Below are 16,127 nucleotides of genomic sequence, written 5' to 3'. Positions count from 1 at the left end.
CCAAGGTCTTAATTAAACTTATTTTCCTGTTAATAGGGGCAAAGAAATCCCAACTAATATACAACCTTTTAAAGGTAGGTTTCCTGTATATAGTTGTATTAAACCGATTCCCTATCCTTTCTACAAGGACGTCCAAAAAGGGTAAAGAGTAATTCTGCTCTTCCTCCATCGTAAACTTAAGTGCCGGGTTGAGACTGTTTAATTTCAGAAAAAAATCACTTACTTCATGGCGGCACTTGAAAATGACTTTTTTTTCTGAAATTAAACAGGCTCCACCCGGCACTTAAGTTTACGATGGAGGAAGAGCAGAATTACTCATTACCCTTTTTGGACGTCCTTGTAGAAAGGATAGGGAATCGGTTTAATACAACTATATACAGGAAACCTACCTTTACAAGGTTGTATATTAGTTGGGATTCCTTTGCCCCTATTAACAGGAAAATAAGTTTAATTAAGACCTTGGTCCACCGTGCACTCATGATATGTTCGCCAAGCAAACTTGAGGAGGAACTTAAGAAAATGACGAACATGCTTATTAAAAATGGTTTCCCTAGTGGTATAATTTCTAAGCATATTCGCCAAAAACTTACTAGCTTTAACACTAAGCCTCTTTTCGGTCCGGCTAAATGTCCGGTTTATTTGAAACTCCCCTATATAGGTTCAATTAGTAGAGGTTTTGTTTGCAAGATTACTTCGGTTGTTTCCCACTGTCTTTACGCAGTACAACCCCGAGTAGCTCTGTGTACCAAAACTGCCTTCCCAGCGTTTAAAAAACATGTACTTCCCACGCTACAAAATAGTTTAATAATATATGAGTTTAGATGTCGGTGTGATGCTGACTACGTGGGTCGAACTTTTCAACGTTTTGGGGTCAGAGTGGCACAACACGTTCCTGGGTATTTACGCAAACTTTTTATATCATCCGGGCCTTTACGGAATACATCCGGACGACCACCAATTCTCGAATCGTCAATTGGTGTTCATTTGTACGAAAATAAAACTTGTGGCCAAGCATATTCTGATGAATGTTTTCGCATTTTACATAAAGCCCGGAACAAACAGCACCTAAACATCTTGGAGGCCGTCAGTGTGCTGATGCGCAAACCAGCTTTATGTAGACAAAAAGAACATTCACATAAATTAGAGTTATTTAAAGAACTTTAAAAAAAAAAAGTCTACATGAACGCTGGTTTTTCTGTTTTGTCTATACTTATTTGTAGACAACGGATTTTCTTAATTATATATATATATTTTTGTTTTCTCGACTTCATCTCCTCCCCTTTTTCCATTCTCATTCGTTAACTTAATGTAACTTACTGACGAGATCTATTGAAAAGGGTCGGTCGAAAGGTTAACCTCTAGATCCCTTAATTTTTTTTTTTTTACACGAAATTTCGTATGGCTCCTTTTTTATTCGATTCTTTTTTTACCTATACTTCTTTTTAGTCGATTTGTCTCTATACAATTTCCCGTTTCTCTTGTTTTTTTTGTTTTTTTTCTCACCCATAATGACTCCATTCATACTTTTCAAAGCAATATATATATATATATATATATATATATATATATATATATATATATATATATATATATTGCCAAAATATGTAATGTAAACATATTCGAGATTTGTTAATGCTTTTACAGATGGAATATAAAGTAAAACTGAAACCGCAGACAGACCAAAAGAATATTGTAAACGGAGATATTACAAAATAACTGAAGGACATTTCAAGCAGAGCTAACGTGAGCGACTTATGCTCAGACATTCCCACGAATCTGCTTATACGCATCTATAAGATGTAACCATTTAATTTGTTCTTTCCGTTTATGCGTGCCATAATTTCTCTTTTTCGGCTCTAATTTTTTTCTCTACTTTTCTCTTCATTGTTACATATTTAATGTTCTATGTTTATTGTTATTTTTTATTTACTTATTCTTAATATTTTTTTTACATGGGAGTCACTGCTTATCAAGCCCCTAGGGGTGCACTCAACGATAAGAGTTATCGTGTGTACACTAAGCAATGGGATAATATTGTAATAGTCGTTCGTAATGGAAATTTCGTCGATTGGATTACTTAAGGGGTCGGTTCATTAAAAATTTGTTTATGTTCGAATTGAAGACAACCAAGTTGTAGTCAGCTGGGAAACAATAACGGAAGAGAGTTCCACATGAGTCATGTAAACATTTGTTTATTACTTGCGGCCTTTCTTGTGAGCAGCCGATGAAAGTACACATCGATATGATATATCATCTTTATTTTGAATTCATCTTCCGTGCATGTCTGGATATCTAACAAAATAAATGGATATAGTTGTTTTTAACTGTTCTATCGCAGCTATGTAGTTTGACTCTGTTGGGTGTCCAATGGGCACTAATATAATATGTATTGTTTGTATTACACTTTGTATTAGACTTTGCTTTACACTTTTGAAATGCAGCTTTTGTTTTCCCTCATTGAACACAGAATTAATGGCGCTAAAACTCTTACTATTTGGGCGCTAGGACAATCGGCTGTGCCTGTAATACTCTGCAGCTTACTATTACTTAACAGATGCAAATTCTTCGCCTTTCTTAAAATTCCTTGTCTGCTGAGAATTGACCATGTTACACTTATTAATTTACATTGTCTCATGCCAGAATTTCCTTTATTTGGAAGTGTTTGTTATTGAATTCAAGTGCATTTTATAAAATTCTCGCTCTTATACATATTATGCCAATTCAATATTCACAAAGTATCATTTTTTTTTAATGTCATCGACTTATCTTTTTCTTTCTAAATATCTTTTTAATTCAGTTTGCACACATTTCAGTCAAATTTCGCGCAATTATAATTTTGTAATACGATGCTCTTCATTTTTTAAGGTACAAAACAGGTAAGGAATATATAGTAGTGTCAGTAATCTAATTTCGAATATGTAAAACGTGTGTGTTTAAGTGTTAGGCTTGTAGTGCCATTTTAGACTTTACTAAAATTAACCATTTTTTAAGCCAAGGCCCAACTTCCCTTAATGTGCGCGTTTTACAACAGCTGTAATGAAATGAGCTCCAATAAACTCATGGTATCTGTTCCCGCTATACGTATATACTCCCGACTAATATAACAACCACTTTAAGTCCCTATATACTTGATACCTTTCTAGCTTTATAGTTTATTGTTCCTCGGACTTCAAGATTTTAGTATTCAATCTGTACTTCCTGTTTCTCAAACTGCATAAATCTACACAAGTTTAAATGTAACGAGAACAAGCATCTCGCTACTAACCACCTTATAATCTGATGTTGGATGCGATCCTAAATTATATATATTTTTTTTAGTTTTTGAAATATTTGAAGTGAGGCATCAGATTTTGCTCATTCGTTTTTTTGTCGATGTTACCTTAATTTCATTGATTGTTGATGTTTTGGCTTACATCCTTTGGCCGACTCCTGGTAGTTAACCGCAATAAGATATCAATGTTGGGTATTTTTAATGTATATCCACTAACTACCGTCTTCCACAGTTGTTGTAACACCAACGCCTATATCAAATGCGCTTCTTAGGAGTGAAAAGAGTATTAAAAATAATAGCACATTTTTCAAGGAACATTATTTATGCGCAACAGGGAAAAGTTAAACAGTTAAGAGTTTAGTATTGGTTTCCTATATTATCCTCGCCTTCAACTACATTGATTTACGAAGTAAATGAATCTCGTTTCCGGTAATATATATTATACATTATTGCTTCTTCTGCGCGTGATTCGATAAGATTTTGACAATAAATAGTTGCTCCATAAAAACATATATGAGCATTTACTTATAGGATGCTGACATATCAATTAACACATAAAATCTATTTATTATTGTATTTATTTTGTGATGTAATGGGAACATGTATCTCGACTGTTTCCATTATTTATTTTATTGTATTTGAATGTTTTAATGAGGCAGCTATTATATTTGCTTTTTAGCTCTTTAACCCCCATTAGCATGTCAACTATAGACTAGGGGTCACTTTTCTTGTTATTCCTACAAAAAATTCTTAATAATGAATTTGAATTATTATATGCAATACTACATCCATTTACAATTTACAAATATATTTGGATTTTCGATACAATCAGTTACTTAAAAAAAACAACACTTTTCCATTTTCTCTGAGATACCCGTAAGAACAATCACAAACATTGTTCTATTCAGTCGTACAAATCAAATATAAGTTCTTTTAACGATTACAACCCAAGTTTAGTCTGCAGACCTGAATGGGAATTCAAAAGAATTGATTTTTCTTCAGCTATTCTTCATCCTAAATGGGTGGAGAATCGATTAATCTCGACAAACCACAGTTGGGCCATTTAACATGGCCGACTCAATAGTTTCCGTGACGTTACACACTGAGCGTACATTAATGACAAATTTCATACAATCAATTCTCTTTCGACAATCTTCTTATGTCTCAACCTCGAACTCTCTCCATTTATGTTTGCCGCTATGTCAAATTAAGTTCATTATCAAATGGTTAACTGATTCTTCCTTCTTGTCCAATCAAATAATAATATTCTCTAAGGAAAAGATTCAATCGCTATTTGAAAGAGCTTCTACTGATGTACACCGGTGTTATGTTATAGAAAAATAATTTTCCTGGAGATAATACACTGAATTATTTGAAAGACAGGGTTGGCAATTGCACATTTTCAGAAATCTGAAAATGTTGAAAAATGAAATTTAGATCCATGAACTTGTTAGTAAATAATATTGTACGTTCATTAAACTTGACTGAAAGCATGCGACAACAAAGTGTAACCGAACAAATGTTCGAAGAAAAATAAAGCATGTTTAGAAATAGAATGAAAAGGCAATGAATATGAACAATTGTAATTAATGTTAAACCAAGTCTGTTTTATGAATATAGTCTATTTTACTTATTATGTATATCATTTCTTGATAAAAGACATGCTTAAAAATCAAATATAATGTATTATCTATTCGTGACTTATATAGTAGGTTATAAAAATATATACCGCAATTAAGCCACACAGAATATTATGTGTTTCATTCTCGTGAGAATTCGTCAGACTTATTTGCGATATATATTTTTATAACTTACTACGTAGCTCTACCTATGTTTTGAGCAATGCTGAAGTAAATTCTGAAAAATTACGCATAAAATTATGTTTTCGTATATTGATTTATAAATGAAATAGTCATATATATACATACAACTTTATAATCGGACAAATTATACCATTAGGGTAATTCAAATAAATTGTCGGTTTTGCTTTGTGTTATGATAAATAATGGACAGAAATGTACCATAGTAAAAAAATATCATGTTTAATGATTGCACAATCAATTTCATAAAAACTTAAGCCACATTTGGGGTAGTTTCATGTCAGATTCATGTGCAATGAAATATGGACAGCTCGTAATCTGTTGGTTTGTAATAAGATATATGTATCATTTGGTGACGTATGTGCGTTTAATGTGAGAAAAGGTCTTAATTTTTTTTAAAAGTGACCACGAATTAGGATATAATTATACAAAATATGCTTTCTAAATACGACGCATGCTCTACTAACCTAGAATAGAACATAAACTGTACTTTGATTATTGCACACTAGAACATATTTAGTTTATTTCCATATGAGTTATAACGGTTTAGTTTCCACAGAATATACTTGATTGATTAACACGGATTTGTCAGTCCTAATGATTCATCTCCCTTCTTAAAATCATGATAATCCAAAATATTGCCGACGCCGCATCTCTCCATATTTTCCTAATTATTCCTGAAGTTAGTATATAGAAAGTGTTTGTTTCCAGGCTGATTGTTGGCACTCATCGTCGTCTAAAAGATATCAATGATATGGAATGTAATAAACATTTCGAGTTTAGACGAACCCTCGCATCAACGTAAGCGCGATTCGAATTTTAATCTGCTCCGATATATACCAGAGATGACGTCATCGGTATAATATTCCTTTTACTTGTTGAGTGACATTAATATTGGCCTTTGACGTAGATACCCCCAAATAAGATGATGAGGGATAGTTTATCTTAGTTAGATGAGGATTTGGTGAGCGATGTAGTAGGGAAATCTATCGATCAAATACATAGGTAAATAACATTTCAGCCCATCGTTGGCCGGCGTTGGCTGGCGTTGCCTGGGTGTTCGGGGTATGTGTTGAGCAAAAAACAAAAAAAACGTGGTAGTAGGAAAGCAAGCTCGAACCCGTACCGCGAAGGAGGAAAAGGATAGGAAAAAACGTGACGTCCTTGCTGTTACGACCACCACCAACCGGAAGTGACGTAGGTTTAAATTGAGGCTAGACAATCGAAAGGAGAGGATGACTTTCAAAAATATCGGCGAAAAAAGCGACCTCTCCCTGTAAAAAAGTGCCCGTTGAGGGTGAAGAAATTAATGTTTAACCAATTTTTCGATATTTGTCATCTGAAAGGTCGAGCTTAAAAACGATCTTGATCTTGTGAAAATCAGTCGGCTCTGTCGAAAGTTTAAGGCAGACATGCAAACATACATACATACATTTTTATATTGGTAGCTCAAATTTTCCACGCAAAATGATTAGAAAGTTTACCCTATCTCTGAATAGACGTTATGTAAAATTTCAAATGTTTAGACCATACATTGCTTGAGTAATTTGGTAGAGACCGCAGACGTCATTTTATAAAACTTTGACCCCTATTATGAACCCTTAAACTTTATTGTTTTAGTCCCAAATCAAGTTGAAAGCTATATATTAGATTTAAAAGTGTTTACACCCAAAAATGGCGGAGAAGTTTGGTAGAGTTTTCAAGGGTCAGATCATTAAACTTCAAATTTTAGGCCGAAAACGGATTACAAAGATTGTTGCAAATCTCAATACCTCTATATCAAATTTCGAGTCTGTAGACTGAAAATTGGCAGTTATTGTGTAAGCAAATGTACACAGAGAGAGACACACACAGACACTTTCACTTTTATAGTTATATAGCTAATGTGGTTCGATATATTCAATGTTTTATAAATCCTGTTAGACTTTTATTTGGTCGAGAATAAATGTTCGATATGTGTTTGGTACGTATTTTGGCTTTATATAATCAATAGATGAAACACTGTAAAAATAAAACTTAGCAAAACATATTAAGATTCTTCCATGTAATCTTTCTAAGTTGAGTGCTCTTCTACGTTTGCGCGGGTGAATATTGTCTAACTGGCGTTTTTTTTCTCTCGTACCCGTAAATTTAGACATATTTTATTTACTCCAACGTTGACATGTTCTCCTTTCGCAGCAAACAGTCTAATGTATTTGGCAAGTGAATTTGTAGGAGTTCCTGCACTGAAACTTAAACCCTTATAAGATTGTCACTGTGAAGGTAATTCTACTTAATTTTATAACCATGGCAAACTCTTGAAATAGCAAATTTAAGTGCTTGAAGCTACTTATACAGACGTGTATGTTCATTTATAGTTTGGTCCTATCGTCTTACTTTACACTTTTATATTAGTCTGGACATTGTAATCACCGCATATCAAACGGACGCATCTATAGAATAACTGCTTTCGTTAATGTTTCGATAAAAATGGTATTTTACATGAACGACATTATTATACAGGCTGTCCAAAAACGCATTCAAGAATGTTCAACTTAAATTGATTATTATTTCTGATGATATTTTTCTGTACTTTTAATACACTCTGACTAAGATATTGGGGCATTTAAAAATAATGTATTTTAAATATTGTCCATTTTCATTTTCACATATTTGTGCTGGTTCCCAAATATTATTCACGAGGGATTGGAAAATTTCCTGATTGGAATTAAACTCCCTTATTTCGTTCCTGGTGTTTTTATTCAATTCTTGCATGGTGTAGGGTTTGTTAATATTGACTTTTTCTGAAGGATATTCACACAAGAAAAGGTCGAGACTAGTCAAGTCTGGGGAATGTAGTGGCAATATTACAATCGACCCAGAATTTTGGTAAAACAATTTCAGAACTTGCGTACGTTGTTCAGTACAATACTATAATAAAGCCGCAAAATATTATCTGTAAAATATTTGAAATAGAGACAAAATAATCATTAATGGTAAAATGAAAAAGGTTGCCAACGCTTCAGTAGCTTTTGGACACCCTCTATTTTAATGTATGTATATTCCTTAGAAATTCGCTTATTAACAGAAATATTTTGGAGATCTAAAGAATGAACCACGGTAAATAATTTTATTGGAATTTCTTTTGGTTGATTCATAGCTTTTCATCTTAGACGAATACCATTCATATTTTTACGGAATATTCTTATCCATATTATTATAACTCGACAATGCCATTCTTTAGCAAAAAAAAAAAAGGGATCAATCTTTCATCACTTATGCTCAGCCTCACACAATACTATCGATTAAAGATCGCCTCAGAATATTTACTTTGGTAATCTTATCCAATTCTGCAATTTCGGTTGTTTTATTACTCTCAGAATATCGCTTATTTCGATTATTAGATAACTATCATAATGGAATGTTAACGTAATAGATTATAATCGAACACGGGTTTGATCAATATTCAACATCAAAATCTAAAGAAGTTTACAAGCGAAACATTTATAAGCTCGTTGGCAGATAGACGAACGTTATAGCAATCAAACCTTGTTATCGATATAAATAAAGATTTTCAGAATCAGATTTTTATTTTATTTTCTGAAATAGAATTTGAAACCGGCAAACCTTGGCACCGACTTCGTCAGATGTTTTGTATCGAACTGGAGAACCGTTTGTTAGGAGTCTCGAACCCAACCCTTTATTATTATTACGGGGGTACCGTGTTCGGACTCCAGCTAGGCTTTGGGACATAGTTGCTGATTCTCAGTTTTCAATGTTACTTTTTCACTGCCTTCGTTCAGGATTGAACTCAGCACCTTTGGGTAACTGTAAACTTTGAGAATCAGCAACTATGTCCCAAAGCCTAGCTGGAGTCCGAACACGGTACCCCCGTAATAATAATAAAGGGTTGCGTTCGAGACTCCTAACAAACGGTTCCCTAGTTCGATACAAAACACCTGACGAAGGCCGGAGGGCAAAACGGCCGAAACGTTGTGACAATAACAACCAAGATGAGGAAGTCAGTCCGACAATCTCAATCAATGAAAACACCTCACCTCAAAAATACAGACAATTACCAAAACAATCCAAAACTATACCTGAATTTAATATTTCTAACGTTGTAAATTAAGTTGTAAGGGACAAAACACAGTCTATTATGAGTTAATTGACGGCTAGTCCAGACAGGAAATTTTAGGAAATGCATCAGTAAAAATACCAAAATTCGAATGCTGCAGGAAATGAGAGAATTCTACTTTATTTTTGCTTTAGGAACGTTCGTTCTGACATCGAAACCCTGATGGAAAATTTGAACACAACGGACAAAAGGGTTTTGAATTATCACTTGCATTATTATAAGATAAATTACAGCCAGTGGTATTAAGCAAACTAAAAACCCCAAATCCATATGCAGTCATTCTGATTATTAGGTTGACAGATCATCACTTGCATCTTTAAAAAACACACACACACATACAGAACTGCATAAAAAATTTAGGCTGGCATACAGAATATTATCGACACTTCCAAGCTTGAAAAAAATTAAAGGTGTTTGAATATTAGCCATACTTGAATTATTTTATTTGATGCATTAAAGATTTAGAAGTTTTGTATTAAAAAAAAATTGAAACATTATTTAAACACTTTTTTGTAATGCTCAATTGAGGAACATATTTCCGACACCTATGTCTCTCTCATGACTCGGAGTGTGCATGGTTTTCCAACGTTGAGAAACTTTCTTATTTTATTTGAAAACTAAACAGTTGTACTCCCTCCTGTTATCCTCTATCTAGGTGTATGTCTTTTTTAATGCCGATAGTAATACGTGTAGGAAAAATATAGCAATCGTCTATCATATTAAAAAAAGATAACTACTAGATATATTCATATAATTTATCGCGGTTGAAAGTGAAAAAAGGACAGGCTACTTATGTAGATAGCACGAAATAGGGGTACTCTTGTTTTTATATTTTTACAAAAGAATCGCGATTCTAGAATAAGGTTTTAAAGAGTATATGATTGTAATGGAGATAAAATCGTAGTAATCGAAAGTGATAGAATTGAAGTAGAATCTTTTTTATTAAGGGAGCTTCTCGAAAATGGTTTACCTTGGACTTCCAGACAGTAATATTGTAGTAAGCAGAAACGCGGCCTAACTGAACAGGGTTAAGCAGACTTGCAGTTCTAATAATACGTTTTGTTCATTAAATTTGCGTTTAAATCTAAGAAGAGAGAAAGTAGGGGGCATTGTTAAACATGAGTATAGCTGGATAAGTACATAAGTAGTATTGAGGGAACTTTAAACTTTACCTTAGACGAGAATTTCTCAGAAAAATCACTATAGAGAAAAAGTAGCAGCGGCTCTTCTATGAGAAATGTAACTGGTGCGTATAATTTATTTTTAATCGCCTCAACAATTCAACCTAAGCTCAATGTGTGAACAACGGGTTTAAATCTTGCTAATCCTGGCTTGAGGTAGTTTCTTGTCTAGCCGCATTGATGAGCTGTGCAACAACGAAACAGTACTGTATACGGATGACTATATATATATATATATATATATATATATATATATATATAGATAAATATATATAGATAAATATATATATAGATAAATATATATATGATATATATTATATATGCGTATATATTTACGTATATATACACATAAATACGTATAGATGCATATATATTTACGTATGTGCGCACACACACATATATGTATATATATATATATATGCGTTTGTGTGTGTGCATGCTCTTTGTTGTAATAAATTAAGCTCAATATATATATATATATATATATATATATATATATATATATATACATTCATATATGTGTGTGAGTATGAGTGTGTGTTTGTGTGTAGGTACTTTTTCCAAAACATTCTTATTTAATTTCATTACATACATAATACACGCTACTGTAGCTAGGCTTTCATCATGCGGTAATTTGATTGTCCAAAGTTTTTATTAAATTAAAATGATACTCAGCTGAAAAGCAACGGTAAACATAAAAAAACAAGGTTCACTGCATTTTACGTAAAAATCGATATCGTTTCTCTGTTTGAAAATTACACCATTGCGTCTATTTGTGTTGCGCGTAGCCTTTGGTACGCATAGAAATAGAGGAGTAATATGCTTAGTGATTGATTTTATACATTCTATCCGAAAACTTTCCAGAAAAAAAAAAGATATACTTTTGAGACGTTTTCATAAAATGGAACTTAGTTCATAGTTATACTTGAATTTTAGGGGTCGGCAAACATTTAAGCCCTTGAAACCTTCCAGGTCCGAAAGTAATATATGGAGAGAATATATATGAATGCATGTAAATGCCAGACTATATTATTAATTATATACCGATTATACTGGGTCAAAATAAGTTATTCGTTTCTGTCCTAGATAGATTCAAATATTTATTTACACTACTCTCCGTTCGTTAAAGACTGGTCTTTCTATAGAAATGCACGGATAAGCTAGCACCTTTCAAGGTAAAATTGTTTCGCAAATAATGAAAAAAAAACACACACCCAATTTTCAAAGCGTGTTTTTGGATTGTATCTAATGTAAACAACATGAATGTGAATAAAGTGGATGTCCCTGCGTTTTGTAATATTTAATATCGCTACATATGCTCTGAATATATATATATATATATATATATATATATATATATATATGTGTGTATACGTTAAGATGTATGTGTATATATAGATATATGTGTGCATATATATTTGTGTGTATATATATGTGTGTTTATATATGCGTTTATATATGTGTATATATATGTTTATATATATGTGTATATATGTATATATATATGTATATATATATGGATCTATATGTATATATGTATATATTATATACACATTATATATACATATATATATGTATTTAAAGTTCGAAATATTATATAAACTGTAATATATTTGCATATACTTTGTTAAAAAATCCTGCACCTGTCTTGGCAAATCTGCAGTTTCATAGACTAGAATATGTATATATATATACATATATATATATATATATATATATATATATATATATATATATATATGATTTTTGGCACATTCAATAGTTCCCCATAGATCTCTTCAGTTTCGACATAGTATTATTATTTTTACGCTATCGATTTTCTCCTGGTGAAATGATAGCTGAAATTATATATATATATATATATATATATATATGTATATATATATGTATATATATATATATATATATATATATATATATATATATATATATATATATGTGGGTGTGTGTGCGTCTGTGTGGAATCATTAATAAAATGCATATCTAAAACATAATTCATATGCTTATAGGAGATTTATAGAACACATTATATTTATAAACTTTTATGAGGAATTTCAAGAAAAAAATGTTATTTATCCTATAAATATAAAACCAAACTGTAAACATAGAGAAACAAGTGCTATATTGCTTGATTCTGATAAAAAAAATAGGGTGGAATATTTCTTTATAAAATAAAATATATTTATTCAACATTGTCCGTATTCAACACATAACTATCGCACGTCCTCTCTCTCTCTCTCGCTCTCTCTCTCTCTCTCTCTCTCTATATATATATATATATATATATAAATATATAATTATATATATATATATATATATATATATATATATATATATATATATATATATATATATAAAGGTAGCATTATATCTGAGTTTCAAAGACTAACTCTTTTACGCTTTCAGTATGAATTATAAAAATAAAACACATTTAATCAGTGTAAACTTTTCTCTGGCATTGTTTCTTTTTTTTTGCTGTTTTTGTTTTTTGTGTGTTTCTTTTTTTTTATCAATATGAAGAATCTTTCCATCGTCGAAAAATCCTTTAAAATTACGACGTTTAAAGCATTTCAGAGGATTCTAAAAACGAAAATAACGTATGAAACTCCGGCATACGGGTAGTTACTAAGATATGAATAAACTTTTATTTTCTAACGAGTGGGGGGTCACATTTCTTGATTAATTTAACACGAAATGAGCACCCGTGTCATGATCAAATTTGATTCGGGGGCGGGTTTATCGTACAATGAACACAACCCAATATAAAATGAGCACGCACTTTTTTGTTCGAGGTTGGTACGCGTCAAATCGATTATTAATGCCTGTTAGCCTCCCCCCCTCAAAATGTTGGGTACTCTGCTTACGGTTAATTGCGTTCATTGTACACTGCCCTCCTCCCAAACAAAACCTGGGCATAGAGTGGGTGGTCATTTTACGTTAAATATTACAAGTGCTCCCTACTTTTTTTTAAACTAACACCATTTAATATTTGTGAAAATATTTGTTCTCCAAAATTTAAAAAGTTATTTACGTTTTCAGCAACCCCCAACAGCTTTTTTTAAGTAACATTTCTTCATATATTTTAAAGTGTTTATTTGCCGGAATTTTAAACGTGAGTTTTGTCGTCAGCACCTTGGAAAACATATATCGGTTGTAATTATTAAAAACTTGTTAATGGTCGTAAGAATCTTCATATTACCCCATGCGTTCCTAGAAATACTATTGCGATATCTTTATTAATAATATAAAAAGTTAATATAAATTAATGGTTAACCACATCTTAACACGTAAAATAATAGCGTTCTTTAATTTAGCCAGTTATAGTTTTCGAAGCAGCTATAATGTAAACAATATGGATTAAGGCAAGCCCGTTCCACAGTAGATATCCTAACTGTAATTTCAGAACGTAAATACCATTCACTGGACAAAGCAAGGAAGGGTAGAGCGGTAGCTCTGGATATATCTAAGGCTTTTGACAGGGTATGGCATGAAGGTCTTCTCCGGAAAATCAAATCATACGGTATCACTGGACGAATATTTAACATAATTAAATCTTTCTAAGATAAGAGAAAAATCCAGGTTGCCCTCGATGGTCGTACATCTAAACAATAGAGTATAAACGATGGAGTGCCACAAGGGTCTATCCTTGGACCTCTATTGTTCCTAATATTTATAAATGATCTCCCCGACAAAATTGCCTCTGAGATTGGCATATATGCTGATGACACCACGCTCTATAACAGGCATGACAGGAAAACAAATGCACACATAGCTAAAGGTATGGCAGAAACACTAGAGGATGACCTCCAATCTGTAGTGGAATGGGGACAAAAATGGATGTCACATTCAATGCTGCCAAGACTAAACTTGTTTCCTTCAATGATTATACGAAACCTTCTCTACCACAAATAGAAATGGCCAAAGATTCATTATCTGAAAGTACTTCTTTTAAACTCACCGGCCTAACATTCACAGAAAACAGGAGTTGGAACACTTACATTGAGAGCATTGCCAAGACCGCTGCGAAGAAAGTAGGCTCTGTCTACTGTGCTTGAAAGCTACTAACGCCTGAAAGTATCTGTACCTCTATAAGGCCACCATTCGCCCATGTATGGAGTATTGTTTTTATATTTGGGCTGGTACATCTGCTACTAGTCTCTCACTCCTATACAAGTTCAAAAGAGAGTCGCCAATCTGATAGGTCCTGAACTGTCATCTAAGCTGCAGCCTCTGTCCCACTGACGAAATGTTGCGTCCCTCTGCTTGTTCTATATGTATTTTAATGGTGCATGCTCTGACGAACTGCAAGCACTTGTGCCCCCATGATGTAAATACTCTCGACAAACTTGACAAGCAGCTACATCCGCAACGAATGAAATGCTTTCTCAAGCGTCACTAATAACCGTTTTGTACAAACGAATTACTGCCTCGTTTTCTTTATTATTGAAATAAAATAGAATTACTAATTTTGTGTTCTTTTAATGAAATAAATGTAAACAGCAATAAAAATATAAAATTCTAATTTCCGTTTGTTGAAATAACACGACAAATAAGTAATCAAGCAAGCAATTTGTTCCGTAATGATAAGTATGGTAATAATTCTAATGTAATGCGAATATTTTCTTTCTGAGATTTCGAAGTTTGTAATCGGAATAATTATTCTGTAATGATGCTATTCATGAAAGCCATGTGTGTGTAAATCTCTGTAGCCTTCTTTTTAGAATGATAATTCCGGAAATCTAGAATATCCGAATAAGTAGACGTCGGCCAATGAGACTGTGAAATATGGTAGGAGGTAGAACTCATTATTCGGTAAAGCTTTAAGGGTATGCAATGTGTAAGATTACTTCTCAGGTAATCATGGCTTGGAGCCAAGATAGTAGAAAAGTTAAATGCACGCAGTGTAGAATAGATTCGTCGGATAACTTATCGAAGAGGGAAACAATCCGAGCTGCTTCATCTGTAGGTTAGGGCGATAATGAATATGGCGCTCCCAGGAATAAATGTAATGTTTAATATTACGAAATTAAATGTATGGAGTGGCGCTCTATAGTATAAGAATGCATTGGCTAAGAGTGTAAAGATAATTTTTATGTGCAATCTGTTGAAGTAAACCTACGATATTTGTATCCAGAAGGGAAAGACTGGGTCCTTTTATATCATATACAATATATATATATATATATATATATATATATATATATATATATATATATATATATATATATATATATATATATATATATATATATATATATATATATATATATATATATATATATATATATATATATATATATATATATATATATATATATATATATATATATATATATATATATATATATATATATACACGGCATAATCACGTTGACACACCGGTTCTCGTCAGATCACCGAAGTTAAGCAACGTTGAGCCTGGCTAATACCAGATGGGTGACCATTTGGGAATTCTAGGCGTTGTATGTGCTCTCCGCTTATCTCGGCATTGTTTCCAGTCGTCTTGTACCTCAACTTGCCACTGGTATGCAACAATGTTTACTCAGGAGAGGCGTGGTTAGAGGTTGCGCAAGTCTTGCCACACAAATTTCACGCGCAGGCACCCTTACAGTGGGTATACATAGTCTGTCAAGACTGATGGAAGCCTTCATATATATATATATATATATATATATATATATATATATATATATACGTATATATACATACATATATATATGCATACATATATATACATA

General features: G+C 32.5%; 1 protein-coding gene and 1 pseudogene across 1 annotated transcript in view; both read left to right on the top strand.

Moving 5' to 3' along the window:
• Positions 1-16,127, top strand: part of LOC145287952 (uncharacterized) — an 881,042-nt gene that overhangs the window by 326,955 nt on the left and 537,960 nt on the right. The window lies entirely within an intron of this gene.
• On the top strand, positions 15,742-15,858 carry LOC145288527 (5S ribosomal RNA; annotated as a pseudogene).

The sequence above is a fragment of the Euprymna scolopes genome, chromosome 11 (assembly GCF_053919585.1).
Source record: "Euprymna scolopes isolate OS-2025 chromosome 11, ASM5391958v1, whole genome shotgun sequence".
Lineage (NCBI taxonomy): Eukaryota > Metazoa > Mollusca > Cephalopoda > Sepiida > Sepiolidae > Euprymna > Euprymna scolopes.
Note: the sequence above shows the minus strand (reverse complement) of the source record. Positions and strands in the feature narration are given on the sequence as shown.